Raw genomic sequence first — 5,734 nt, 5'->3', positions numbered from 1 at the left:
TAACTTCTGGGCTGCTCCAGGGTAGTGGGTGGGGATCTGGCAGAGACTTGGAGAAGAGGTAGAATTAAGACATGTTGTTTGGAAGAAAAACCCTTAGTGACCTCACTGTGGTTATCTACCTTTTCTTTTCTGATCAAGGCAAGCCTAAGGAGCCTTCCATGATGGCCATTATTCATATTCAGCCACTGTACCGTCAAATGAAGCTACTTGAAAAATAGGGATTTTTTTTTTCCCTGCTGTGGGCTCCCAGGGAAGTTCTTGGAAGTCTGATCAGCTCTAAATTCCAAATTAAGGAGCTGGCTGTCAGAGACAAGTGGCAGATTAGGCTAATAACTACCTCGCCACAACTGACATAAGAATGTTGGACCATAGTCTCTCCATTGAGTCTATGAAGAAAGAATATTTCCAGGAAATAAGGATAAATGAATTATTTGAAATGTATAGTAACCATACTTGTCAACCAGTTATCAAATATTGGACCAGAGGAGGACTATGAGACCAAAACTCTGGGCACTGGAAGCTTAAGTCTTTGACTTTTCTATATATGTTGTTGTTGTTAGTTGCCATCAAGTTGATTCTGACTCATGGTGACCTCATGTGTGCAGTGCAGAACTGCTCCATAGGGTTTTCAAGGCTGTGACCTTTCGGAAGAAGATCGCCAGGTCTGTCTTCCAAAGCACCTCTGGGTGGGTTTAAACTGCCAACCTTTTGGCTAGTAGTTGAGCACTTAACCATTTGTGCTACCCAAGGACTTCTTTTCCATATATACAGAACCCTAAGCATTTTATCTTGACAGTAGATTCAAAATAATAGGAGGGTGGATTAGCTTGCATGAGAAGGAATTAGCTTTCTGGATTGAATTATCTTGTATGAGCATTAATCTATTTCCTGAACATTATAGTTCAAAGGGAGTATTGATCTTCCACTTTCTCGTGACAGAACAATAATGCTAACACACATGTATTTTTGGTCTAAGAAGAGCCTCTATGGTAGTTCCCTTGATTGTTTCCATGGAGTGAATGTCCCCTGGCTTGATGGATCATTGACTGAGCTGGGCAGGCCCAGAAAACTTCACTTCTAGAGAACGTGTTAGGTTAGTAGTGAGTCTTTGTGGCTTTCTGTGGGTGGAGGTTCCAACACCCATTTTAGCAAAGCCAGTTCCAAGGTCAGATGGAAGGACATTCCAGAGTGGAATTCATCCTAGTATCCAACAAAGAGCAATAGAATGTTCATATTTTTGACTCTGAATTCCCAGACTAAGGAATCATAAATGTCTCTGACAGCATGCATAATCAGCCTTCTGAAGGAAAAACCAAACCCAATTAAAGGTAATAGAAATTTCCACTAAGCTGACTTAATTTTTCTTAGGTTCTGGGAGCATAGATTAAGTAGCATTCAAACACATTCCTATAACTTTTTCAAGGTAATTTTCAGAGAATATTGCTTGCTGGCATATCTCACCTTCCCTAACTTTTCAGGACTCCTAGGGATTTCTAAATTCTAAAATAAACATTCTTCCACAAAGTTACATTAAGTAGTTTAACTAATAGAAAATACTATATAACATATATTCAACCTACAGTTTGGTAAAACTGTACATACAGACAGAAAGTTCTTAGGCTACTTTAGTCTGCAAAATCTATTTACCTTCCCCATCCGTCAGAACTGGGGATGTATCTTTATAATTTAGGACTCAGAGCGTACTCATTCATGAAACTCCACAGATCTTGCTCAATTTAGTCCTCACCACAAAAATGTCATTTCTATTTAGTTCCAGAAAATTTTTGGAAGCTTGAGTTTTGGCCAGCTAGAGTTATTTCCCTCTAATAGTCAATGGATTAATTTGGAGCTGTGGGTTTCCTGTTTGGCTTTTTTTCTTTTCTTTTTTGCATTAAAAAACATTCTTTACAAATTTTCCCTTTTTCATCCCATCTTTTAACTTTGAAAAAATTTCAAACATACAAAAAATATGAAAGGCTAGTACAGTGAATACTCTTACACATACCATCTAGATAAACAATTATTCACATTTTCGAGAATTTGCTTTTGCTCACCCTCTTTCTCTCTCCTAAACCCATTTGATATTGAAAGCAAGTTGTAAGTTGCAGACATCATTACTCTTCAACATAGCTAATTCTGCTGGCATTTTCTAAGAAATAAGAACATTCTCCTACATAAATACAACACTGTTAGCACACTGAAAACATTAACAGTAATTCTCTAGTATCTTTATATATCTAATCAATATTGAAATTGCCCCAGTTGTCTCCAAACTATATTTTTTTTACTAGATTTCAATTTCTTCTCATTTAGAACAGTCCCACACCATTTATTTTTGTTTTTATGATAATTGAATTTTTATGATATTTGACAAAACCAGGTACATTGTCTTGAATTTAAGGTTATGGTATGTGGGTTGTCTTAGTCATCTAGTGCTGCTGTAACAGAAATAGCACAAGTGGATGGCTTCACCAAAGAGAAATTTATTCTCTCACAGTCTTGTAGGCTAGAAGTCCAAATTCAGGGCATCAGCTCCAGGGGAAGGCTTTCTCTGTTCGCTCTGGAGGAAGATCCTTGTCATCAATCTTCCTTTGGTCTGGGAGCATCTCAGTGCAGGAACCTCAAGTCCAAAGGATGTACTCTCCTCTCGGTGCTGATTTCTTGGTGGTATGGGGTCCCAAACTCTCTGCTTGCTTCCCTTTCCTTTTATCTCTTGTAAGATAAAAAGTGGCACAGGCCACACCCCAGGGAAACTCCTTTTACATTGGATCAGGGATGTGACCTTAGTAAGGGTGTTACAATCCCACCCTAATTCTCTTTAACATAAAATGACAATCACAAAATCGAGGACAGCCACACAATACTGGGAATCATGGCCCAGCTAAATTGATACACACATTTTTGGAGGGACATAATTTAATCCATGACATGAGTATAAGTGCGGTTTAGAGAGGATGAGACAAGAGTAACAAGTTACTCAGAATGGAACCATGAATGAGGAAGCAATTAAGCTAGTTAAAAAGATTTAAGATTGTTAGGTAGGGTGAAAGGAAGAGAAAGTAGTTTAAATCCACATCCTGGATTTATCTACTTTTCCTTATGGTGATGTTTTAACTTGTTGCTCTAAACCCTTTATTTCCTGTAAAACTGAAAGTTAGGGCTAAATATCCCTAAGGTATCATGTCACCCTACCTGTTTTTTTTGTTTTTTTTTTTGAGAGAAATGGAGATGAACTTCATTAGCTTTGCCAGAGGACATCTTTTTCTCCTCTCTCTCCCCTTTACTTTTCTTACCCGGTCACTTCCTAGGCCCACTGGTCTCTTCTCCAGGTCTGTTCTGCCTTTTAGTTCTGCATTCCTACATTACAGTCTTATTATCCTTATTTTCAAGGTTACTTTGAATTAGGGGAGAAAATATGCTCTAAAAGATTTATTTTCATTAAGTAGTCTTTGATTTTACATCCTAAATTTTAAAACATCGTCTTTGTAATATTTCAGTGACTTCCACAAAGATGACGTTTATGGTCTCAGAATTTGAAAGTTACTTTAAGTCCATTTCGTCTAGTTCTTTCTATTTACATATTAATTAATTACTTCATTAGTTCATTCAATAAACATGTATCGAGCACCTACTAGTTTAGGTATATCTCTAGTCATAGAGCTGGAAAGATACTTAAGGTACAGCTCCTGCCCTTGACGAGTTCAGGGTTAAATTAGGAAACAGACATGTTAATAGTCATCATTTAATTCATGACACGTTTCCTAACTTTGTCATTCTGCACTTAAAATAGACTTGTGGACTCCCTCTGTGTTCCTGTAGCACCCTAAACATAGCCCCTGCATTGTGTTCACCTTGTGGCATTGTGTTTATCAATTACTAGTCACTTTTCTCCACTAGACTAAGCGTTTCTTGAGTTTTTTGAGGTATTTTTTTTTTTACTTCCATGTCTCCAGCATCTAGCACTGATCCTTAAAACATAATAGATGCCCAACAAATTTCTGTAAATGAACAAAATATCATGCATTAAGTGTTATTAGGGAGCTATGAAAAAAATGGTATAGAAATACTGAGAAGGTGAGTTTTGAACTGGGTTCTAAAGGATGAATAGAAGTTCTCCAGGTGAAGATGGTGGAGAAGGATATCACAAGAAGAGGGAACTGCATGTAAAAAGGCCTATCATTTCCGAAGAAGAAAAGGATATTTCAAAGAGCAAAATATAAGAGTATCAGGGGCAGAGTACGAAAGGTGGAATCTGGTTAGAATTTGAAGGATCTTCACTGCTGAGGTAAAAATGTTTGGATTCTATGCCACAGACAACAGGGGATTAACAGAGGTTTTTAAAGATAAGGAATGAAATGATCATTTTTATCTCTCTACATGATTATCTAGTACAGGAGTGGCATGGAGGACTGGAATGGCTGACTGGAATGGAAGAAACTGATATTAAAGAGGAGAAACAAAGAGGAGGAAAGAGATCCAGGAAGATACAGTAACTTGTCCAATATCACAGGGCTAGCCAGTCCTCATCCCATTACTATACATTGTGGAGCAGGACAAGACTATTGAATTTAAAGTTATAGGATATGGGTATAAGTGCAGTTTAAAGAAGGTGAGACAAGAGAAACCAGAGTTACTCAGAAAGGAAACATGGATGAGGGAGGGATTAAGTTGTTTAAAAAAGATTCAAGGTTGTTGAATAGGCTGAAAGAAAAGAAGGCATGCTAATCAGGAGCTAAAACAGTGAAAGTCATAGACAAGTTGCTCTGTGTGTGTGTGTGCTGGCCCTGGTTTAGGGACTAGAAGGAAATAGGACCTGTAGAGATAAATATGACTCTTGAGTTAACAACATTCATAAAATATACATAGCTCTGAATTACTACCATCTATTATTCTACTCTGGCTATCATAAGTGGTTTATTAGCTAGATGCATGGATGAAGGGTTAGTTAGTCAGTCAGTTGGTTAGTCAGCTTGTTGGTTAGTTTAGGGCCACATACCTTAAACAGATACTGTTTCCTGGCTATGGTTTTTCCATTGGTCAGAGGTGGGCAGACCCCATCTTCTGGAAACAACCAGACCAATCAACCCTAGGCTTTCCCATCACCACTTAACACAACTGAAACTATAATTGAAACCTACTGGTAGGTTGACAGAGAGAGTCAATGAGTAAAGCGTGCTAAGACAGGACTCTGAGAATGTGGGAGCTTACTGTACTGGTGCCCACAGATTTCTGTTCAATGAGGTATAAAGCTTTGCAACACATACACCAATTCCCACCCAGAGGAAGAGGTGTGCAGGAGAGAATTTTTCCCTCAGGCTCTCTTCCCACACATTCTTGCACAGGCTTTTTGGGTGCAGCAACCAGAGGTGGACATAGTCCTTTTTACTTTGCTTGGTCCAGGGACTGTAGCCGGGAGGCTGGGACACAAGGCTTTTCTTTGAGGGCCCAAATCCAAGCAGCAACTTTCAAATGAGACTAAAAGCAGTATATGCCAGAACTTCTACTTAGCCTCTTTTTTTGTTGTTGTTGTTTATTTCAGTTTTCTCCTTTCTCTCTCCCTATGAGCTACTTCGTCAGGGTGAGCCTTGGAGGCAGGGGTGGTCCAAGAATTTAGAATAAGTGAGGAACTGTGTCTACTTCTCTCTGTTCCATTCATTTAATGCATCATTCATCCATTCATTCCTTTATTCTTTATTCGTTTATTCTTTCAACAAATATTTAGGGAGCTCCACCT

Source organism: Trichechus manatus, unplaced genomic scaffold (assembly GCF_000243295.1).
Source record: "Trichechus manatus latirostris isolate Lorelei unplaced genomic scaffold, TriManLat1.0 scaffold00021, whole genome shotgun sequence".
NCBI lineage: Eukaryota > Metazoa > Chordata > Mammalia > Sirenia > Trichechidae > Trichechus > Trichechus manatus.
This window is presented reverse-complemented; position numbering follows the sequence as displayed.